This window comes from Odontesthes bonariensis, chromosome 3 (genome assembly GCF_027942865.1).
Source record: "Odontesthes bonariensis isolate fOdoBon6 chromosome 3, fOdoBon6.hap1, whole genome shotgun sequence".
NCBI lineage: Eukaryota > Metazoa > Chordata > Actinopteri > Atheriniformes > Atherinopsidae > Odontesthes > Odontesthes bonariensis.
In genome coordinates this window covers 4,415,856-4,441,915 of record NC_134508.1, presented here as the reverse complement: position 1 = coordinate 4,441,915, position 26,060 = coordinate 4,415,856, and the positions used below count along the sequence as shown (strand labels likewise).

Here is a 26,060-nt window from a genome sequence, read left to right as displayed (position 1 = left end):
ACCTGCAGAACAGAACACCTGCAGCACAGAACACCTGCTAAACACCTGCAGCACAGAACACCTGCAGCACAGAACATCTGCAGAACAGAACATCTGCAGAACAGAACACCTGCAGAACAGAACATCTGCAGAACAGAACACCTGCAGAACACCTGCAGCACAGAACACCTGCAGAACAGAACACCTGCAGAACAGAACACCTGCAGCACAGAACACCTGCAGAACAGAACACCTGCAGCACAGAAAACCTGCAGCACAGAACACCTGCAGCACAGAACACCTGCAGAACAGAACACCTGCAGCACAGAACACCTGCAGAACAGAACACCTGCAGCACAGAACACCTGCAGAACAGCAGTGTACTCGTGTTTAAACTCGTTGCATTTGATGGAAAAACTGTAAAACTCATCATCACTCCTTTTGAGACAGTTTGACAGAATGCTGCGGAACTAATCATCTTATCTGTTGGATCAGTGAACAAATATCTCAGACTAATTAAAAGACATAAAGAAAGAGAAGCCAAGTCCCTGCCAGCTGAGGACCTGTCGCTGCAGAGCTCATCCTGAAACGTTTTCCGTCTTTAATAAGTTGGAGCTTGAAGACAAATTGTAAAAAAGGAAATATGGAATAAATTAGACTCTTTCATAATTATTTAACTCACACAAACTAGTCATGACTCAGCTGGGGGGGGAATCAGAGGCGAGCTCAGTCAGAACTCTGTTAATGAAACAAGGAATTCTGAGAAAATGCCAGAACAACAGCTACACCTCCAGCCGAGGGGAATAACAACTGCGGGCGGAAGTTTCCGGCCACACCAGCTCTGTTCAAACAGTTGCTAAAAGTCAGGGTGTGACCAACAGCTGGAAGCAGATGTGGACCTGCCTCATAAAACAAGGGTTCAGGGAGCACCAGCGGAGCAGAAGGACACCACACATAAATATTATCCATCCTGAGATGTGCAGATGTCTGCCGGAGGCCTCGACGCTCAGATGGATGAGAAATGTGAGCCTTTAAAACACGGAGTTAACGTTCAGAGAAACACCGAGCCGGAGGATTCAAAGGTTCGTTGTTTTTTTTTAACCGTTTATTGAGGAGTAAACAAGCAGGAAAAAAAAAGGAATTTCAAATCATTTAAGCATCCAAAGACTCCGGGAACGCTGGAGGTGGAGCGGCGCCTCCGGACCTCCCAGGAAGAGGATTTATTTTCAGAGTTGCACAACCTGCAGCCATTTATTATCTCCGCAAACAAGATCCGTATCTGTCATAATCCTGTATGGGAAAACAAGAGCTCCCGCCACCCAGCTGGCACGCAAACACAGAAACAAAAAAAACAGAAACAAAAACACAGAAAGAAAGTGGAGGTGGGAGGGGGGGGGGTCGTGGGAATAGCTGCTCTTCTGCCAACACAGCCAAACGTACGTCCACTTTATGATTAGGCTGTGGAGCTCCGAAGCATCAGCGCTTTCAGCCTGTGTGAGTGTGCACGTGTGTGTGAGCGTGCACGTGTGTGTGAGTGTGCACGTGTGTGTGAGTGTGCATGTGTGTGTGAGCGTGCACGTGAGTGTGTGCACGTGTAGGATAACGGCTCACGAGGGAAACGCCGTGATGCTTCACACATCTCTGTAGGCTCATTATAACGCTGCAACTTCTGCAGAAACGAAGCTTGAAAGAATTAACAATCACACAGAGAGCGATGGAGAGAAGAGGAGGAAATGTAATTATTGTTAAAGAACACCGAGGAAGGAGGAGGAATTACGCTGCTCTGCCATCATCGAGCTGAAGGTCGGTTTCCTCCCTCACACTCTGAGCCCGTAGAACCGCAGAACCCTGATCATATCGTTGCCTTCTGCAGTTTGGGGGTCACACCAAGACGCCAAACTGGTTCTAATCTGACCTGCAAGCTTCTCTAATATGGTTCATAAAAACAGGGCTGGGCGAGTTAACTCGTTATTATTATTTAAAATGCAGGTTTTATTTATTTATTTGAAAAAATTTTGGGGGGCTTTTGTGCATTTAATGGATAGGAGAGTTCAGAGAGACAGGAAGCAGGGGGCAGAGAGAGGGGGAACAACATGCAGCACAGGGCCGTCCGATGCGGGACTCGAACCGGGGACAGCTGCAGCGAGGACTATAGCCTCTGTACATGGGGCGCCTGCTCAACCCACTACGCCACGGACCACCCCTGTTTTATTATTTATTTTATTTTGTAAAAGTCTGTTGCTCACAGGCTTTTATTCTGTAAAAGTCTGTTGCTGTCTGCTGTGGAACAGGAAAAGAAAGTAATCGGCGGATCCACCAAACATGGAGAAGGGTACGGAACTTTTACTCGGCCATTTTCATTTTAAAGTTCTTCCAGACGGCGGAGTCGACAGAACCAAAGTCATCTGTAAACACTGCCAAGTTGAATTGTCTTCTCAGCGTAGTAGTTCCAGTCTAAAATATCACTTAAAGGCAAAACACACAACTGATAGCAGCAAGTCATTCAAGGAAACAGACAGTGGAGCGAGGCTTCTACATAAAAACTACAGAAAGATGCTGATGTTAAAAGTGTGTTTGCACAACAAATGTTATGGCACTTTCATTCATTTGGCAGCACATTTAAAATAAAGCTAAATGCTAAAAGCTATACGCTACTTTTGGATTCATTTTTGGATTCTGCGTACAAATGCGATTAATCGTGATTGATCAGTGAAATCATGTGATTAATTAGATTAAACATTTTAATCGTTGCCCAGCCCTACTATAAACATATTAATGGGTGGGCTCACTTCACTGAGAGATGTGGGGGGCCTGAGACCACCAGCTAAGACTTGACGAACACTGACAGCTGGCAGCAGCTGGTCACGTGTGTTTGGATCATGTTGGACAGCTGGGTAACACAAGACATTCCACATGCACACATACATGCACGTGCACGCATGAACTTCACCTCCCAGGTGACCCCCCCTGCCTCCTGCCTTATATTCTGACTGCAGCGAGTCGCCCAGCAGCCGGTGATTTCAGACACAAACACCATCACAGGTGGGAGTTTCTTTTAAAAGTGAATAACCACAACAGACTCTCTGCTCGCACGCGCAGCTATTTCTGGGAGATGAGTGAACCTGCGCGCTTTATTTTTACATCCCGAGTCACTTTACAGGAGTAGGAGTCGGAGTGGGCGCCTACAAACGGGGATGAAAGCCTCACTTTAGACTCATCGGCGCTTTGACTCGCTGCCACAGATTCATCCAGAGAAGCAGCCTTCTTCTTCTGCTCTGAAGCCGACAGATTAATGTGAAACAAAGCGGCTGCTGTTTGAGACCCAGGTTTTATTTCACTTTGCTGCACAGATAATGTAAAGCTCTTCATCTGACTTCAGAGTATCTGATTCTTCTGCAGTTGGTGCAGGTTTGTCTGGGCTCTGAGATTCTGGCTGTGTTCGAAACTACATACTACTACTACTAACTTTCTGAGTTAGTATGCGAGTTTGAGTAAGCGAGAAGTTCCCGGATGCATACTAGATTCTCTGAAATGTTGGGTATGCATCATGAGGTTACTACTCATACTCAAACTACCCAAGATGCAACGTGACGTGACGTCACCGATCGTCATTTCCTGTCAAAACGGCAGTTTCAAGCTAGCTACAACGAGGGTAGCTTCACTTCCTGTTTTATAAACAAAAGCACCAATTGTATCGTAATGGCTTTCCCTATGATAAAAGGCAACGGGTATTTTATTTTTGTGAAAATAACCGGAAGTGCGTTGCTCACTGCGGCTAGCTTTAGTAGCACCGAATTCGTGGGAACAAAATTGTAAAGAGCCGGTATTTTGTCAGATTTTCAACACGTTGGGGATCTAAACAACTACTTTCTCTCCTGAAAATGTTTCAAATGTTGCTAAAGTTTACAGAGTTTAGAGCTTAAGAGAAATCAGCTTCAGGCCGGCTGATTTCAGCCAGGACAGGAGCGAAATGCATTGTGGGTAAACGCTCTGCATACTGTCTGATCGATGAGTATGTAGTATGGAAGTATGCAGTATGCAGTATGTAGTATGCAGTATGTAGTATACAGTATGTAGTATGTAGTATGTTGTATGTTGTATGCAGTATGTAGTATGCAGTATGCAGTATGCAGTATGTAGTATGCAGTATGTAGTATGTAGTATGTTGTATGTTGTATGCAGTATGTAGTATGCAGTATGCAGTATGCAGTATGCAGTATGCAGTATGTAGTATGTAGTATGTTGTATGTTGTATGCAGTATGTAGTATACAGTATGTAGTATGTAGTATGTTGTATGTTGTATGCAGTATGTAGTATGCAGTATGTTGTATGCAGTATGTAGTATGCAGTATGCAGTATGCAGTATGTAGTATGCAGTATGCAGTATGTAGTATGCAGTATGTAGTATGCAGTATGCAGTATGTAATATGCAGTATGCAGTATGTAGTATGTAGTATGCAGTATGCAGTATGTAGTATGTAGTATGTAGTATGCAGTATGTAGTATGTAGTATGTAGTATGCAGTATGCAGTATGTAGTATGCAGTATGCAGTATTTAGTATGCAGTATGTAGTATGTAGTGTGTAGTATGCAGTATTTAGTATGCAGTATTTAGTATGTAGTATGTAGTATGCGGTTCCTTAAAGCCCTGAAGCAGCGTGTGGAATCAGCTACTTTTAGCTCCACGCTGCACACTCCTCCGCCAAGATAAACAGGCTGATCTGGGTCAGCTGTGCAGGTACAGTTCTGAGAGCGCACACACACACGTGCACAGTGACCTGGATACTGAAACCAGCTACCGTGCACCAACACAACTGATGTGTGTGAGATGAGTTCGCAGTGATGGGCATCTCCTCCCATCCCTCCCCGGTGATGCAGGTCATCTATCCTCATCTCTGAGTCCGGCCGCTCCGGCTTTCAGCACCGAGTTAGAAACACAGCCAGCAGGAAACCAGCTGCTCCGACTTTAGACTAAAGTTTAAAGTTTAAAAACGCTCTGAAAAGCAGCTCAAACTGTGACGAAGCTGCCAGATAAATGTCATCCATCTGAGCCCCATGCGATTGGTCACGGTCATCTGAATATTCGACAGGTGAGCGAGGAACGCGTCCCTGCTGGTTACCATGGTTACGTCTGACTGGCAGGGATTTTTTGGGACGTTCAGGAGACGTTTTATTGGTGGAAAATGGACAGCAGGTTGTGTTTATCTCATAATTTCTGTCGGTAACGACTCGAAACACAAGAGGTTCGTCACAAATCTATAAATCTGGGCAGCAATCAATTGGATTTAGCGTATTGGTCGGGTTTTAGGAAAGCTGCATCCTTCTGTCAGTTAGCCGGCCCGTCTGTGAGTCCAACAGGCTGAACTGTCGCCCATCAGTCAGTCAAACTTTCTCTTTTTACCCAGATAACTCCCTGCAGGCAGCCAGGCAGCATCCACCTCCAGCTCCCTCCTCAGTTACTGCAAACGTCTCGGCTCTGAGGCTCCATGTTTTATCTCTATGATGGAAGCAGGCCACAGCTGATTGGCTCACACACCAAGCGATGTGACCTTCAACTCTCTGGCGCAGCTCTAAAGACTTTTCCACCTCCCATCTGCTGGATTTATCACAGTCAAACGGAGCAGAGCGACCAGCTGATCTCCATCAGACGTTGGAGGTCCGCCTCGGCTAAACGCTGCAGAACACGGAGAGAACGTTGGGAAATGTCAGCAGGAGTCGGCCTGGAAACCCCTCTGAGGTGATATGAGGGCTCATTTCAGAAGAACCCACTAAGTGTCCTGAAGGAAGCTAATGTGGCTCCTTTTCCTGCTGCTTTGGTTCACATCAACACCTTCAGCCTGCAAAAAAAGCCTCTCTGATGATAATAAGTCAGTTAAAGGGTGATACTCCCAGCAGACTCCCAAAGTGCTTTGATTCCAGAGCGGCGTGTCGAGGTGACGCCGCTCTGGTGTCGGGAGGAGGAGAGCGTGGCAGCGAGGGTCGCTGAAGCCGATCAGAGCAGCAAACTGCACTTTGTACCGGAGGCGGGAGCAGAAGAAGAAGAAGAAGAAGAAGAAGAAGAAGAAGAAGCGCCTCAGCGCGGCAGAAAGGAGTTGGCGAGGTGCGCCCGGCACTAAAGATGGACGGAGGGTGCGAGCAGCTGAGGCTCCATGTTCAGGAAGAGAAGATGAAAGACGGCCGAATGGAGACCGGAGACGGAAAGAGAAGAAGTGCGAGCAGGAAGCTGCAGACCAGGACCAGGAACAGGAGCAGGACCAGGACCAGGACCAGGAGCAGGACCAGGGGCAGGAGCAGGAGCAGGAGCAGGACCAGGAACAGGACCAGGAGCAGGACCAGAACCAGAACCAGGACCAGAACCAGGACCAGGACCAGGAAGAATGTCCAGTTTCCCCACTTGTCAGGATGGAAGTTTCGGCTCATTGATCTCTGGAAAAGTCGGTGATGGTGGCGCCATCTCCTCTTAAAATGAGACACAGAGTGGCTCTGAACCCTCAGGGTACTCTGCTGCAGACTGAGGACAGCGAGGCAGCTCGGACGCCTCGGCCTGTGAAGAGCTGAGCACAGGTGGCAGCACAGCTGGGTGCACAGCTGGGTGCAGAGATGTCCAACATCCCAACAGAGTCCTGCTGCCTTCAGTCAACACTCAGAATGTGAGAGCCGTGTCGGCGTCCTCTCACCTGTCGGCTCCACGCCACTACAGATCCCAGATCCCAGGTCGCTGTGACAGCTGTACTGATGCCCCTGATGCCCCTGATGCCCCTCAGGCCCCTCATACAGAAATGTATCTTTAGACGGATGAAAACTTCAGACTGATTCCAGCTGAGATTAGAACAGCTTTAACAGTTTAGGTTTGATAAATAATTCAGCTTTAATTTAAGAGCTGATCGTCCACCTGTCACCTGCCAAGCGAGAGAAAATAGGGCCGAGCGATTGTGAGGTCTGACTTTTTCCTGGAGAACCATTTTGTGATGCAAATGTATTACTCTGTTGAATGCATATTGTTTTGAGAAGCAAACGCTTTATTTTTTAAACACCAGCCAAATAGCCGGACTACCTTCATCAACACCAAAACGAGGCTGGAACTCTGCTCACAGGACGCAGCAGGGGCTAAGAACATGTTCATAAATGATGTTGCTGATATGGGATGTTATACAGCTTCATGTCAAAAGAGGCGAACTGTCCCTTTAACGCACGCCGTTTACCCTTCAACTCAGACTTTATCTCTCTTTAAAGCACCAGCTATGTAAACCCCCCCCCCGGAGGTGTTGGAGGACGGTCAGGAACACCGAGCTGCTCCATCACTGCTGTCACCACATCCACCCATCCTTCATCTTCCCGCCGCTCGCTGCCCATTAGCCCCGCCTCTCTCCAGCTCGCCTCCTCCTCCACCTCTCAGTGCCTCTCAGTAAGCTGAGGTCCAATCAATCAACTCCTCCCAGTCCTACAAACACAGGGTCACCCAGAAGTTCCTCCTCCTTTCCCAAAGCCCCCCACACCTCCAGCTCCTGCAGGACGTGAATCATCGCAGCGGGCGGCAGCTGAGCGCCCATCATTCGGATAGATGAGTGTTAGATGGGTGGATGAGTAGAGGGATAAACGGTGAACGGGTGACTCGTGGCATCCTGATCCGTTACACCAGAGATACTCATTGCGCGGCTCCTCAAGCTTTAATCGGCGGCTCGCACTCGCACAGTAGCTTATAACAATATGGTAACAATAACAATACATTTTTTCAAATAACACACAGCGAATACTGCACAGTATTAAGTATTTTTATTAAGTATTAATTAAGGCTTAATGATGTTTCCTAAAGGGGGAACTGTTAAACCTGGCAACGCAGCCCGCTTAAACCACCTCACACTGACCGCAGAGCACGCTAGCTCCTTTAGCCAGCCCGAGATGCAGGCACAATGGATCGGTTTTTAATTAAAAAAGGGCAAAAACCAGCACAGAAACCATGCTCATCCTGAATGTCTCACTATGATTACAACAACAAACTACAAATACAACATGAAGAAAGTCAAGGACATGCACGCCAGCTTCTGCTCATCCCAGTATTAAGGTAAATGTGGTCTGAATTGAAAATGTATTGGCTGTGTTGTTTCTTTTTTTGTGGGATGTTTTATATGTAGAAATGCATATTTGCAAAAGGGGACTTTAGTATGTTGTCGTAAAAGTGGCTCTTCCCTTGATTTGGGTCTGCCAATGTGGCTCTTGTGAAATAAATAGTGAGTATCGCTGTGTTACACCAACAGGACTTCCTGCAGCTTTAATCGGACCCTCAGAGGTTTATTTTGGCCCGTGGAGCAGAACCGGTGACAGAAAAGCTGAATCAAAGTTGAATAAAATAAACTCTAAAGTCAACTACCACAGCTATGCAGATGACACACAGATATATCTGGCACTGCCTCCAGATGACTGCAGTCCTATAGAGTCATTGTGCGACTGCTTAGAGAAAGTCAAAGGTGCTGTTTACACATACCCGGGTATTTTGATAAACGCATATTTTCTAACCTTCGTTTGCAAAAAAAACTTGGTGCACACAGCCCCGTTTAAAAAAAAAAAACACGTCTACATTGATCCGCATAAATACGCTATCAGGAGCTGTTAAATTACGCCAAGCCTGACGGTGGCAGTGTTAGAACAATGAGAATTCCACACAAGCCAATCAGAAGCCTAATAGAGAACCGCTGACAGGAAGAACTTCCGGATCCTTTTCAAGAAGAAAATATGGCGCCAGGCTCATGTGTGTGGACTGATAGCGAGACTGAGCTACTTTTACACGTTGCGCTGGACTATAAAACTGCTAAAGCCATGAAAAATGTCTTTGTTGTTCAATACATTGTATAACTGTAATTTTCAAAATCACACAAGCGAGTATAGCTCTCAACAACAGAAATGCTGCTAGTACCTCCATGCTTGCCAGATAAACAATGGACGGAGAGAATGGCGTTTTCACGCTAGCATCCTGCCAACATGGCGGATAGGGGCGGGGCTCTGTACTATGACGACAACTCCTCATTCCATTCCCAAAACTCCGTTTTTGTCTCTTTCAACCAGTTTACACACAAACGCTAAACGGAGTTTTTAAAAAATCTCCACTTTTGCCGGAGTTTTTTTTTTAGCTTCGTTTTCGGAGGAAAAAACTCCGTTTGTGTATAAACGAAAGGCACAAACGAAGGGAAAGGTCTTCGTTTATCAAAATACCCGGGTATGTGTAAACAGCACCAAAGAGTGGATGAACCAACATGTTGGTGGAGCGCGGCGCCGTTGGTAAACCTGCTGACTCCACCACACCTGCAGGGTCTGTGCAACCTGCAGCTTTAACTCCCGTTTGTGTCAAAGCACAGAGCCACGTGTGTTTGAATCCGCGGCAGAAACACATGAAACACACATAAAACACACATCTCGCAGCACAAAGTGGGCCGGCTGGTGTTTGACTGTTAGATTTAACGTGTCAGCTTCTCTCAGCTCTCATTTCCTCCACCGGCTGTATTTGTCTCCCACCGAGGCTCGAAAAGCTCCGGCCGGGTGGAGGGCTGAGCTGTGCCCGAGTCAACGCTGAGCACACACACACCATGTGCTGTTAGAAAGGCTTCAGCCCCTAACCCTGTGGGTCCTCCACTCAACCAGAAATGATCAAAGAAGAAAGCTGGAAACAGAACTGCTGTGTTTCTTAATGTTTGATACAAGCTGAAACTGGGAATAAAATCAGTAAAAAAAAAAGCCTCAGATCGAGTGTTTAATCAAAGATCTTCCTTGTAGTTTACTTTATGAGTTAACAGTTTTGGGGGCTGGTTTCCACGAGCCGGTTCTGAGTGAAGGAACCGACGGGCTGCTGGAATATGTTGGACACGGCTGAAACAAAAGGTGATATCACAGAACAGGACGGCAGCGTTTCCTGCATCAGTGGGAAGACAAAGCTTCAGTAAAGTTCCCAAAAGCTGTGGGATGAAGGCAGAATTTACTGTCTGCGGACAGGAAGTGACACGAACTGCAGAGAAAACCTCAAACGTGTGAGAAAAGTCGGCTTGCCCTCTGAAGCACCGCCATCAGAAAAAGGTTTCACAAATCCCAAACAAGGTTTTAATGAATCTACAGCCTCTTTAGAATAATTATATCCAGATTTGAGCAGTCTAACTATTGTAGTTTCCATACAGGACCAAGTTTAGGGCGATCAAAATGCAAAAATGCAGTGAAATGGCCCTTTATGCCCATCCATTTAATTCGCGAATCGGATGCCAACTTCAGCGTGGTGTCTCTGGGCTTGATGTGGCGCTCATGTGCCCCCCCACATTTAAAATCACTGCTCCACCCCTGGGTCTCACCATCAAAGCCGTCTTTGAGCCGCAGCGTCCTGCACCCGAATGAACGCGGCCGCTTTAAAAGACCTTAGAGGACGGGTTGCCATGGTTACCGCACCAACACGCTCCGGGCGCTCTGAGGTTGGAGCTGCATTCCTGCAACGGTGACCTCGAACAGAACCGATACACACGCCGAGGAGCTTTCAGCGTGTTTTTAACACGAACGAGGGGAAGAAGAACGGCGTTTTTAGGTGAAACTCCGTCCAGTTTGATCACGGCCAAACACAAACCAAACACTTTAATCCCCCTTCAGGTAACAAACATCTGGTGGTCTCAGCATGTGGCCCCTGCACCGGCAGCCATGCCAAACCCCAATGAGCCCCCCCGCCCCCCGCAGCATTAAAAGGGTCTGGCATGGAGGTGGAATTCTTTCATGGTCGACCAGGCAACCGTTTGGCTCCGTGTCCAGAAGGTTAACCACCCAGAACAGGCCGGCTAATAAAACCGATCACCGATAAGCAGTTAATGCACCAGAACTAATTACTGCCCCCCCGTTTCTGCCCTGATGTTCACACACAGCCATGATATCTGCCTCTGACTCTGGTTAAATGCTGACAGGAGCAGAAAGTTTTCTGTCCAACGCCACCGGATCAGCTGCTTCCCTAACAGCTAACAGGTAACAGCTAACACCTAACAGGTAACAGGTAACAGCTAACAGGTAACAGCTAACAGCTAACAGCTAACAGGGTACCCTAACAGGTAACAGCTAACAGCTAACAGGTAACACTTAACAGGTAACACCAAACAGCTAACAGCTAACAGCTAACAGGGTACCCTAACAGGTAACAGCTAACAGGTAACACCTAACAGGTAACACCAAACACCAAACAGCTAACAGCTAACAGGTAACAGCTAACAGGGTACCCTAACAGCTAACAGGTAACAGCTAACAGCTAACAGGTAACACCTAACAGGTAACACCAAACAGCTAACAGCTAACAGGTAACACCTAACAGGTAACACCTAACAGGTAACACCAAACAGCTAACAGGTAACAGGTAACAGGTAACACCTAAAGGCCAGATTATAGTTCTGCGTCTATCGTCTTGACGTGTTGATTTGCTCTGGTCGCGAACCACTTTTCATGTTATGGTTCTGCAACCTCGGTCTGGAATTTCTCGGGACGCACAGCAGTTTCCCCTCGCGAGAATTTCGGTGGGCGGTGACGAGAACTTTGGGGGCGCCGGCGGAAGTGTTTATTTTTCAAAAAAAAGAAAAGTGTATGCAAGATATGGATCTGGAGTTGCTCGACATCGAAGAAGAACAGCTTCTTTTATTGGAGTTGGCGAAAATGCAAAGGAGGAAGCCACACAGACAACCGGAAAGGCACACCGAGGACCAATCACAGCCGCTTTTGTCTGCGCACTTCCGTTGGTGGTCTGCGTGCATCTGTCGCGTAGTCAGGATTTTTCTGCATGGGGGAGTGGTCAAGATTTTGACGCTCGCAGAGGCTCTGCGTCCGAGCATCAGAGGCTTTGCGTCTGAAGCATAAATCAGCCTTAACAGGTAACACCTAACACCTAACAGGTAACAGCTAACAGCTAACAGGTAACACCTAACAGGTAACACCTAACAGGTAACAGCTAACTGCTAACAGCTAACAGGTAACAGCTAACAGCTAACACCTAACAGGTAACAGCTAACAGGTAACACCTAACAGGTAACAGCTAACACCTAACAGGTAACAGCTAACAGCTAACAGGTAACACCTAACAAGTAACACCTAACAGCTAACAGGTAACAGCTAACAGGTAACAGCTAACAGGTAACAGCTAACAGCTAACAGGTAACAGCTAACAGGTAACAGCTAACACCTAACAGGTAACAGCTAACAGCTAACAGGTAACACCTAACAAGTAACACCTAACAGCTAACAGGTAACAGCTAACAGGTAACAGCTAACAGGTAACACCTAACAGGTAACAGCTAACAGGTAACAGCTAACAGCTAACAGGTAACAGGTAACACCTAACAGGTAACACCTAACAGGTAACAGCTAACAGGTAACAGCTAACAGGTAACAGGTAACACCTAACAGGTAACACCTAACAGGTAACAGCTAACAGGTAACAGCTAACAGGTAACATGTAACAGGTAACACCTAACAGCTAACAGGTAACAGCTAACAGGTAACATGTAACAGCTAACAGCTAACAGCTAACAGACTACCCTAACAGCTAACAGGTAACAGGAAACACCTAACAGGTAACAGCTAACAGGTAACAGCTAACAGGTAACAACTAACAGATAACAGGTAACAGCTAACAGGTAACAGCTAACAGGTAACATGTAACAGGTAACACCTAACAGGCTACCCTAACAGCTAACAGGTAACAGGTAACACCTAACAGGTAACAGCTAACAGCTAACAGACTACCCTAACAGCTAACAGGTAACAGGAAACACCTAACAGGTAACAGCTAACAGCTAACAGCTAACAGGGTACCCTAACAGCTAACAGGTAACAGCTAACAGCTAACAGGTAACAACTAACAGATAACAGGTAACAGCTAACAGGTAACACCTAACAGGCTACCCTAACAGCTAACAGGTAACAGGTAACACCCAACAGGTAACAGGTAACAGCTAACAGCTAACAGGGTACCCTAACAGCTAACAGCTAACAGCTAACAGGTAACAACTAACAGCTAACAGCTAACAGGCTACCCTAACAGCTAGCCGTGACCGAGCCTTTTGGGTCGTCCCCTCCGACCTTTGGAGCGGCTCAGACCGACCGGTCAGTTCAAAGCTCTGCCTGAAGCCCATTTCACCTCTCTGACCCGGTCGGGCGGCACTAGGTCGCTGCTCGATGCTGCTGCAGGTTTAGGTTTAGGAAAACGGTAAAGGACTGTTGTGTTTTAGCTCTGCTGGTTATGTTTGTTCAGCCTCTGCAGATCCACAGAGGAACCCGGCTTTTCAGCCTCACTTTCCCGTGTCGATGATTCAGAGCAGAGCCGGGTGATTTATAGCTCGGATATTTTCCTTTCCAATGAAACAGTCCGATGCGGAGCTAGATAGCCTTTAAAATCCCTTTCTCAGATTTTCCATTGGAAACGTTTGTTTTGTTATTCTCACTTCTGTCAGTTTGCCTCATTAAAGCAGCCGCACTCACAGAACTGTCCGACCCCCATCACGGAACGCTTTGCTGGAGCATCTGTATGAGCCTAATACACCACGATGCATCCTTAGACACTCACACTGCTAACAACAAGCTAGCCTGCTCAGTTAGCGTCTCCCTCATCATGTTGCAGCCACTGCCGTGCAGCTGACAGCAGCATCCTTTTCTGCTTTCACACTTTCTCAGAATCATCTTAAATGTAATCACAGCTTAAAGCTCTAAGGTCTGAGCGGCTTTAAAAAGCTCCGACTGTGCCTCCTAAACGTTGTAATTACACCGTTTAAAACCGTAAAAATAAAATCTGTTGCTCTTGTTTTGGTGGAGATAAAGACTTTTGTCACTAATCATGGTAAATCTGTGTATAAAACCCTGAGATGCACAGGTGTCTGTCGGGTGGCGGCGCTCAGCTGTATGCCTGCTTGGTGCTGCAGCAGCTTCTGGAACTCTATCAAACCTCCACATTACACAGATTTTCCCTCTCAGGTTCAAACTGAGAAGACTTCCTGAACACCGAGTCAGACTCGACACCGAGCATCCAGCAGCTCAGCACCTGGTTGTGTTGGTAAAACCAGAAATAAGCGATGCTGAAAACAGCTGGATCAGTATTTAACTACGGCGGTGCAAAATGTGAATGTCTAAGTTTCTTCACTTTCTTTGAACTAAAAGCATTAAATATCTCTGCTTTTTTTGTCCCTTATAATGTTCCTGCATTCATGAAAGACTCATCGTTTTAGAACCTACAGCAGCACGATCCGGCAGATCAGAACCAGAACCAGAACCAGGAAGGCCGCTTTCAGCCCAGCAACAAAAAAACCACAGACTCAACGTCTGAAATAGATTTACAGTTATCAGAAACTGAGACTCTTGGAAACAGCATCAACCCCGTCTCGTCCGTTTGGTCCGGATCGGGCATCTCACACCAAGAATAGCTTCGACCCACACGTTCCAAAAGCCCGTCAGGGCCGGCAAACATCCAGAGCCGTTTATTTTTGGAGCTCTGACGAATGTGGCGTTTCAGCCGAGGTCAGAGCGTGACTCAGAGCGACAGAAACGCAGCCAGCTGCAGGCTGAGGAGGCCGAATGAAGCCAGGTGAAGCCCGGTGAAGCCCGGTGAAGCCAGGTGAAGCCTGGAGAAGCCAGGTGAAGCCAGATGAAGCCCGGTGAAGCCCGGTAAAGCCTGGAGAAGCCTGGAGAAGCCTGGAGAAGCCAGGTGAAGCCTGGAGAAGCCCGGTGAAGCCCGGTGAAGCCTGGAGAAGCCTGGAGAAGCCAGGTGAAGCCAGGTGAAGCCAGGTGAAGCTTCGCCCTGCTCCAGCCCACAGCAGCTCAGACGGAGCCAAACACAGAGCTAAAAGGATCTGAATCTCTTCTCCCCGTGTGATAAGGTCGGCTTATTCCGCTCATGCTCAGTAACAGGCGAGAAGAAGCTTCCGTCCCACTGAAGTCCGGAGAGCCAAAGATTAATTATCACGGGAGGATACACAAAGCTTTTTATAACGAGAGCTCAATCCTATTCTGGATGATATTGATTCCTGAAATGGGGAGTAGCTCAGGAGGAAGGCACTCAGAGGAGGAAGACGAGGAAGAAGAGGAAGAGGAGGACCGGTGTTTCTGGGGAATACGATCGGTTTACTGTTTCTAAGAAAATCTGGTTTGTTTGCCGAGATGAAAATATGATAAATCCAAAGCTGCCGTCAGGTTTACTGGAAAAGCAGAACTGATCTCTGGAAAAGAAAAAGAACAGACAGCGACACACAGCGACACTAAGCGACACTCAGCAACACACAGAGACACTCAGCGACACTCAGCGACACTCAGCGACACACAGCGACACTCAGCGACACACAGAGACACTCAGCGACACACAGCGACACACAGCGACACTCAGCGACACTCAGCGACACTCAGCGACACACAGCGACACTCAGCGACACTCAGCGACACACAGCGACACTCAGCGACACTCAGCGACACTCAGCGACACACAGCGACACACAGCGACACACAGCGACACACAGCGACACTCAGCGACACTCAGCGACACACAGAGACACACAGCGACACACAGAGACACTCAGCGACACTCAGCGACACTCAGCGACACACAGCGACACACTGAGACACACAGCGATACTCAGCGACACTCAGCGACACACAGAGACACTCAGCGACACTCAGCGACACACAGAGACACTCAGCGACACTCAGCGACACTCAGCGACACACAGCGACACACAGCGACACAAAGCGACACTAAGCGACACACAGCGACACTCAGCGACACTCAGCGACACACAGCGACACACAGAGACACACAGCGACACACAGCGACACTCAGCGACACACAGCGACACAAAGCGACACTCAGCGACACACAGCGACACAAAGCGACACACAGCGACACAAAGCGACACTCAGCGACACACAGCGACACACAGCGACACACAGCGACACTCAGCGACAAAGCGACACACAGCGACACACAGCGACAATCAGCGACAAACAGCGAAACACAGCGACACACAGAGACACTCAGCGACACACAGCGACACACAGCGACACTCAGCGACACACAGCGAAACACAGCAAAACACAGCGACACACAGAGACACTCAGCGACACACAGCGACACTCAGCGACACTCAGCGACACACAGCGACACTCAGCGACACACAGCGACACTCAGCGACACTCAGCGACACTCAGCGACACACAGCGACACAAAGCGACACACAGCGACACAAAGCGACACACAGCGACAAACAGCGACACACAGCGACACTCAGCGACACTCAGCGACACTCAGCGACACACAGCGACACACAGAGACACTCAGCGACACACAGCGACACTCAGCGACACACAGCGACACACTGAGACACACAGCGACACTCAGCGACACTCAGCGACACACAGAGACACTCAGCGACACTCAGCGACACTCAGCGACACTCAGCGACACTCAGCGACACTCAGCGACACACAGCGACACAAAGCGACACTAAGCGACACACAGCGACACTCAGCGACACTCAGCGACACACAGCGACACACAGAGACACACAGCGACACACAGCGACACTCAGCGACACACAGCGACACAAAGCGACACTCAGCGACACTCAGCGACACACAGCGACACAAAGCGACACACAGCGACACAAAGCGACACTCAGCGACACACAGCGACACACAGCGACACACAGCGACACACAGCGACACTCAGCGACACAAAGCGACACACAGCGACACTCAGCGACACACAGCGACACACAGCGACAATCAGCGACAAACAGCGAAACACAGCGACACACAGAGACACTCAGCGACACACAGCGACACAGAGCGACACTCAGCGACACACAGCGAAACACAGCAAAACACAGCGACACACAGCGACAATCAGCGACACACAGCGACACTCAGCGACACACAGCGACACAAAGCGACACACAGCGACACACAGCGACACTCAGCGACACACAGCGACAAACAGCGACACACAGCGACACAAAGCGACACAAAGCGACACTAAGCGACACACAGAGACACACAGCGACACACAGCGAAACACAGCAAAACACAGCGACACACAGCGACAATCAGCGACACACAGCGACACAAAGCGACACACAGCGACACACAGCGACACTCAGCGACACACAGCGACACACAGAGACACTCAGCGACACACAGCGACACACAGCGACACTCAGCGACACACAGCGAAACACAGCAAAACACAGCGACACACAGCGACACTCAGCGACACACAGCGACACAAAGCGACACACAGCGACACACAGCGACACTCAGCGACACACAGCGACACTCAGCGACACACAGCGACACACAGCGACACACAGAGACACTCAGCGACACACAGCGACACTCAGCGACACACAGCGACACAAAGCGACACTCAGCGACACAAAGCGAAACACAGCGACACAGAGCGACACTCAGCGAAACACAGCGACACAGAGCGACAATCAGCGACACACAGCGACACACAGCGACACTCAGCGACACACAGCGACACACAGCGACACACAGCGACACACAACGACACACAGCGACACTCAGCGACACACAGAGACACTCAGCGACACACAGAGACACTCAGCGACACTCAGCGACACAAAGCGACACTCAGCGACACACAGCGACATACAGCGACACTCAGCGACACACAGCGACACTCAGCGACACACAGCGAAACACAGCGACACACAGCGACAATCAAAGACACACAGCGACACAGAGCGACACTCAGCGAAACACAGCGACAATCAGCGACACACAGCAAAACACGGCGAAACACAGCGACACACAGCGACACACAGCGACAATCAGCGACACTCAGCGACACACAGCGACACTCAGCGACACACAGCGACACTCAGCGACACACAGCGACAATCAGCGACAATCAGCGACACACAGCGAAACACAGCGACACACAGCGACACACAGCGAAACACAGCGAAACACAGCGACACACAGCGACACACAGCGACACAGAGACACTCAGCGAAACACAGCGACACACAGCGAAACACAGCGACACACAGCGAAACACAGCGACACACAGCGAAATACAGCGAAACACAGCGACACACAGCGACATAAAGCGACACAAAGCGACACACAGCGACACTCAGCGACACACAGCGACATACAGCGACACACAGCGACACAAAGCGACACTCAGCGACACACAGCGACACTAAGCGACACACAGAGACACACAGCGACACACAGCGACACACAGAGACACTCAGCGACACTCAGCGACACTCAGCGACACACAGCGACACACAGCGACACTCAGTGACACACAGCGATACACAGCGACACACAGCGACACACAGCGACAATCAGCGACACACAGCGACACACAGCGACACACAGCGACATACAGAGACACACAGCGACACACAGCGACACACAGCGACACTCGGCGACACTCGGCGACAGTCAGCGACACACAGCAACAGTCAGCGACCCTGTGTTAGTGTGTGTGTTCTCTGGTACTAAAAAAAAGAAAAAAACTACCAGACACACAGCGACACACAACGACACACAACGACACACAGCGACACTCAGCGACACACAGAGACACTCAGCGACACACAGAGACACACAGCGACACACAGCGACACACAGAGACACACAGAGACACACAGCGACACACAGCGACACACAGCGACACTCAGCGACACACAGCGATACACAGCGACACACAGCGACACACAGCGACAATCAGCGACACACAGCGACACACAGCGACACACAGCGACACACAGCGACATACAGAGACACACAGCGACACACAGCGACACACAGCGACACTCGGCGACACTCGGCGACAGTCAGCGACACACAGCAACAGTCAGCGACCCTGTGTTAGTGTGTGTGTTCTCTGGTACTAAAAAAAAGAAAAAAACTACCAGACACACAGCGACACACAACGACACACAACGACACACAGCGACACTCAGCGACACACAGAGACACTCAGCGACACACAGCGACACACAGCGACACACAGCGACACACAGCGACACAAAGCGACACTCAGCGACAATCAGCGACACACAGCGACACACAGCGACACACAGCGACATACAGAGACACACAGCGACACACGGCGACACTCGGCGACACTCGGCGACAGTCAGCGACACTCAGCGACACTCAGCGACACTCAGCGACAGTCAGCGACACTCAGCGATATTCAGCGAAAGTCAGCGACACTCAGCGACACACAGCGACACACAGCGACACACAGCGACAATCAGCGACACACAGCAACAGTCAGCGACCCTGTGTTAGTGTGTGTGTTCTCTGGTACTAAAAAAAAGAAAAAAACTACCAGACACACAGCGACACACAACGACACACAACGACACACAGCGACACACAGCGACACTCAGCGACACACAGAGACACTCAGCGACACACAGCGACACTCAGCGACACACAGCGACACAAAGCGACACTCAGCGACACACAGCGACACACAGCGACACTCAGCGACACACAGCGACACTCAGCGACACTCAGCGACACACAGCGAAACACAGCGACACACAGCGACAATCAGCGACACACAGCGACACAGAGCGACACTCAGCGAAACACAGCGACACACAGCGACACACAGCGACACACAGCGAAACACAGCGAAACACAGCGACACACAGCGACACACAGCGACAATCAGCGACAATCAGCGACACACAGCAAAACACAGCGAAACACAGCGACACACAACGACACACAGCGACACTCAGCGACACACAGCGACACACAGCGACACACAGCGACACTCAGCGACACACAGCGACACACAGCGACACACAGCGACACTCAGCGACACACAGCGACACACAGCGACACTCAGCGACACAGCGACACACAGCGACACAAAGCGACACTCAGCGACACACAGCGATACTCAGCGACATACAGCGACACACAGCGACACACAGCGACACAAAGCGACACACAGCGACACTAAGGGACACACAGAGACACACAGCGACACACAGCGACACACAGAGACACTCAGCGACACACAGCGACACTCAGCGACACACAGCGACACACAGCGACACTCAGCGACACACAGCGACACTCAGCGACACACAGCGACACTCAGTGACACACAGCGACACTCAGTGACACACAGCGACAATCAGCGACACACAGCGAAACACAGCGACACACAGCGACAATCAGCGACAATCAGCGACACACAGCAAAACACAGCGAAACACAGCGACATACAACGACACACAGCGACACTCAGCGACACACAGCGACACACAGCGACACTCAGCGACACACAGCGACACTCAGCGACACACAGTGACACTCAGCGATACACAGCGACACACAGCGACACTCAGCGACACAGCGACACACAGCGACACAAAGCGACACAAAGCGACACACAGCGACACTCAGCGACATACAGCGACATACAGCGACACACAGCGACACACAGCGACACAAAGCGACACACAGCGACACACAGCGACACTAAGGGACACACAGCGACACACAGCGACACTCAGCGACACACAGAGACACTCAGCGACACACAGCGACACACAGCGACACACAGCGACACTCAGTGACACACAGCGACACTCAGCGACACACAGCGACACACAGCGACATACAGAGACACACAGCGACACACAGCGACACAAAGCGACACACAGCGACACACAGCGACACTAAGGGACACACAGAGACACACAGCGACACACAGCGACACACAGAGACACAAAGCGACACACAGCGACACACAGCGACACTAAGGGACACACAGAGACACACAGCGACACACAGCGACACACAGCGACACAAAGCGACACACAGCGACACTAAGGGACACTCAGCGACACTCAGCGACACACAGCGACACTCAGCGACACACAGCGACACACAGCGACACACAGCGACACTCAGCGATATTCAGCGAAAGTCAGCGACACACAGCGACACACAGCTACACTAAGCGACACACAGCAACAGTCAGCGACCCTGTGTTAGTGTGTGTGTTCTCTGGTACTAAAAAAAAGAAAAAAACTACCAGATGAGGTTATTTACTGCGCCCGCCTGGAACACTAATCTGCTTTTTAATCCTTTTTTCATCCGACTCGGCTGAGCGTGTTCTGCCTTTTCATTTTCTCACACTCTGACATGCGAGCAGAGGGCGAACGTGAAGGCCGATACTCCGTCACACAGACGTCTGAATCCAGCCTGCCACGGCTAAGAAATATGCAAGCACGAGAAGCCAGCCACAGAAAAACAGCGAAGAAGAATGCCGTTCCGAGCCAGGAGCCGAGCTTATTTACGGCTTCCAACGAGGCAGGAAATGTTGCTCCGTCTCTTCCTCTCAGCTCAGACGGAGAAAACAACTGAATGCTTCACCACTGGCACCTCGTGTTTGAACCTGAGCTCATGTGTTAGCCCTCACTCAGGATTAACTCAACAGGAACTCTTCGTGTTGGTCAGCTTCTCTCAGTCTGAGCAGTAAGAGAGTTCACTTCTGTCACCAAAAATAAAACTTTCCAACATCATTTGGAATTCTTCATAAACACAATGCAACATGCATTACAAGTAAGGATGGATTTCTGCCTCCGTTCCCCTTTTAATGCAACAATGTTCAATATTTGCTGATTCTGAGGTCTCGAACGAGATGATTTGATGATGAAGCAAAACATTTGAAGAAATAACTTTGCTTTGTGTTTCCCAATTTATCCAAAATCCATTAAACATGGGTCACACAAAGCAACACGAGCTGCAGTTTTCAACACTTTTCAAGTTGCTCAGGAGTCAGAAATGAGCGACACAACCCACAGTTTGCTTTGAGAACCTTAAAGGAACCTTAAAGTGAATAGACAGGAACAGTCTTTTCAGGCCCTACCTCTAGCTGTGTTCCAAACCGCATACTTCTCCTACTTCTCCTACTACTCCTACTAACTTTCTGAGTTAGTATGTGAGTTTGAGTGAGCGAGAAGTTCCCGGATGCATCCTAGATTCTCTGTAATGTTGGTTATGCATCATGAGGTTACTACTCATACTCAAACTACCCAAGATGCAACGTAACGTCACGTCACCGATCGTCATTTCCTGTCAAAACGGCAGTTTCAAGCTAGCTACAACGAGGGTAGGTTCACTTCCTGTTTTCAAAACAAAAGCACCAATTGTATCCTAATGGCTTTCCCTATGATAAAAGGCAACGGGTATTTCATTTTGTGAAAATAACAGGAAGTGCGTTGCTCACTGCGGCTAGCTTTAGTAGCGCCGAATTCGTGGAAACAAAATTGTAAATAGCCGGTATTTTGTCAGGTTTTCAACACGTTGGCGATCTAAACGACTACTTTCTCACCTGAAAATGTTTCAAATGTTGCTAAAGTTTACAGAGTTTAGAGCTTAAGAGAAATCAGCTTCAGGCCGGCTGATTTCGGCTCGGGCAGGAGCGAAATGCATTGTGGGTAAACGCTCTGCATACTGTCTGATCGATGAGTATGTAGTATGCAGTATGTAGTATGGAAGTATGTAGTATGTAGTATGTAGTATGTAGTATGCAGTATGTAGTATGTATTATGTAGTATGTAGTATGCAGTATGGAAATATGCTGTTTGCAAGTATGTAGTATGCAGTATGTAGTATGCAGTATGTAGTATGCAGTATGCAGTATGTAGTATGTAGTATGCAGTATGTAGTATGCAGTATGCAGTATGTAGTATGTAGTATGTAGTATGCAGTATGTAGTATGTAGTATGCAGTATGTAGTATGCAGTATGTAGTATGTAGTATGCAGTATGTAGTATGCAGTATGCAGTATGCAGTATGCAGTATGTAGTAAGCGGTTTCAAACACAGCCCCTCTGACCTCAGCCTTGTTCTAACCCTGAAACCAAACATCCAAAGCAACAGCGTAACAATCACTGACATCTAGTGATCAACTTGCAGATAGCAACCACCTCAGATGCTGTTGCTAATACGAGCTAACTTTTTACACCTTTAAATTCTTCGGATCTAATCTATCTGCCTCGGCTGGTCCTTTGAGGCCAGTTCACACACCTTTCCTGTTCCTGTGCGATGCAACGAGTGCGATCCTCCAATTACCAAAGAAAGTAATCGGCGGATCCACCAAACATGGAGAAGGGTACGGAACTTTTACTCGGCCATTTTCATTTTAAAGTTCTTCCAGACGGCGGAGTCGACAGAACCAAAGTCATCTGTAAACACTGCCAAGTTGAATTGTCTTCTCAGCGTAGTAGTTCCAGTCTAAAATATCACTTAAAGGCAAAACACACAACTGATAGCAGCAAGTCATTCAAGGAAACAGACAGTGGAGCGAGGCTTCTACATAAAAACTACAGAAAGATGCTGATGTTAAAAGTGTGTTTGCACAACAAATGTTATGGCACTTTCATTCATATGGCAGCACATTTAAAATAAAACTAAATGCTAAAAGCTATACGCTACTTTTGGATTCATTTTTGGATTCTGCGTACAAATGCGATTAATCGTGATTAATCAGGGAAATCATGTGAGTAATTATATTAAACATTTTAATCTTTGCCCAGCCCTAGTTTTCATTAGAAATGTGTCAGAATCTGAACCTAAAACCATCAGAAGGTGTTTAACTTTCTGCTAAAGTCCCTCAGTTTTACACTAAAACCAGCTGAAGTGCACATGTTAGCAGTGAAGTGTTGAAACAAACAGCAGATCACAGCCGGCTGCTGCTCTGAGGAAAACAAACACACACGAGTGTGTTCAGCTGCAGGTCTGCCCAACCTACGTCACCAAAGGCTGAACCCAACAGAAACCAGAGAGATGTACAGAGGACGTATGGATTTACTTCCATTCAGGGGGGGGTGTCGGGGCAATATGAGGACCCTAAGACCCCCGGCTGAATGATGGCCCCCATGGGACCACTCCAAACCCTCCAAACTGCCACCGAGCCGAGTCCTTTTGTTTATTTAAGACCGGTGTGAGTTAAATTAAAGGTTCAAAGCTGGAAGAGTTTCAGCTGCAGATGATGGCCGATCTCCATCGGGACCCAAAGGTCTAAAAACGCCTCTGTGGCGGAGCCAGGCCCCCGGGCCCCGGCTCTGGTGGCCCCACGGTTCCAGTAAAGCATCACAGGGACACCTTAGAGGCCTGTAAACCCCCCAGCAGCAGGACGAGGACACATTCCTCCCACTTTATTGCCCCATTTAACATCTTATGGGTAAAAACTAACGATTATTTCCATCATCGATTCGCTGCTTCGCCTATAAAATGTCAGCAAATGGTGAAAAGGTGCCTGAGGGGTCTTAGATGGGTTTAAGATGATGTTTAAAAACCTGGAAGAAGGACATGAAGTGGTCCCATGTGAGGAGACTGGGGGTCCCAGGCTCTATGGAGTCCCAGGCTCTGTGGGACCCTGCCCAGCTCTGTGGGGTCCCCGGCTCTCTGGGAACCCTCAGCTCTCTGGGGACCCCCAGTCTCTTTCTGTCAGATGGCCACACCGCGGCGGCCTGTCAAACGTCTCCATGGCAAAGCCGACGTGAGAGGAATCACGAGAAGGTTGCGCACCTCTTTCACCTCTGCTCACACGCGCACACCGCGCCTCTGCGCGCGCGCCCCTCCGCCGTCATTTACCTGCCCCGATAATTCCCCCCTATAATGATGTTTGCGTCCCCCACGCACGCGCCTTAACAGCGTGAAGAACAATGAGGGCAACCGAGTCACTCCGCGCGCACATTTTAGAGACTTGAGGAGTTTCAGGGCCCCTGGGGACGCGGGGCCAAAAATAAACCTGAGTAACACAGTCTGGGCCGGGGAAGGGGGGTCTGCGTGGATCCTGCTTTAACATGCACCTGTTCGGGTTCTGAAGCCTGGTGGGTCAGCTGTCCGGGAGTGGGGAGGGAAAGGGAAGGAGGAGGCGAGGAGGCGGCAGAGGGAAGGAGGCGAGGAGGCAGCGGGATAAGCCCGGCCAGCTAATAACAGCCTAAAAATATCCGGCACCACAGAGCCGCTGCAGACCCGGACCCGGATGTGTTAGCAGACCACATTCACGCCGCTCCACCAGCTCCATGAGCCCCACGGACATATGGTCCTGCTCCGTCCGGCGGACACTTTCTCTTTCCGGCAACATTCCGGCTGCAGCAGCCTCACTTCCACCCAAACGGACCGCACAAAAGCCACGATTTAAAGAAGAAACCAACACTGACCGTCAAAATCTCCTCCGGGTTTATATCCTAAATCCCCCGCTGCTGCTGCTTCCTCCTCCTCAGCGCCGGAGGTCCGGTGGCGTCAGGCGGGCAGAAATAGGCTCCGCGCGGGGTGTCGGGTCTCCGTGTCCCCGCAGACGCGCGGCCGGCTGTCCGCGCCGATCCAAAGTTGGCAGCGGCGGCTGGAAAAAGCTTTCTAAAAGCGCACAACCCAGACGTGAGGCGAAGCCAGTTTCCCCCCCAAAAAAAAGAATCCCACACAGGAACGGAGGAAAAAATCGGCTGAGATGTGGAGAAAGAAAAAAAAACTGAGATTTTCAGAAGGTTTCTGGAGTTGTGAAGCGGTCGCTGCTTCGCTGCGGAGCCGGCGATGTGGCTGCTGTTGCCCGGCTGCTGTGCCCGGCTGGTGTCGGAGCTGAAGTCTCACCGGCCGGACGCGTCCCCTTCTCCCGGGGTCCTCCACGCAAATGTCCGCTGCCGAGCCTGAAGGATGAATTTCCACCCAGAGGAGGAGGAGGAGTGGAAGGAGGGAGGGCAGAGCCTCGCATTCTCTGAATTACTCCACCCACAAGCTGCCTCCCCCGGCCCCTCCACCTCTCTGCCGTTTCATTCAGTAGATCTGCGCCCATATTCTCCTCTTTTTTACCTCCTCCTCTCCCCGCTGCGCCACCTTCATGTTCACGCGGGTCTATTTTTGTCTCCGGAGGCACGAGCCCTAATCACGGGCAAATAAATCAATATGTTTACTCAACGCCGCCCCCCCGACGGAGTTATGATGATGCATTGATCCGCGGGGTGAATGATCGTCATGCAGCTTATCAATATCTGTGAGGAGCCCAAATAACCGCAAAC

At 49.4% G+C, this 26,060-nt stretch overlaps 1 protein-coding gene across 1 annotated transcript in view; it reads right to left on the bottom strand.

The window, feature by feature from the left end:
• The window catches only part of dag1 (dystroglycan 1), a 60,634-nt gene extending 34,936 nt beyond the window's left edge, over nucleotides 1–25,698 (bottom strand). The window contains exon 1 of the mRNA XM_075460111.1: nucleotides 25,209–25,698. The gene's annotated coding sequence lies outside the window, so the exon portion shown is untranslated. The remainder of the gene's footprint in view (nucleotides 1–25,208) is intronic.
• Nucleotides 25,699–26,060: the final 362 nt, after the last annotated feature.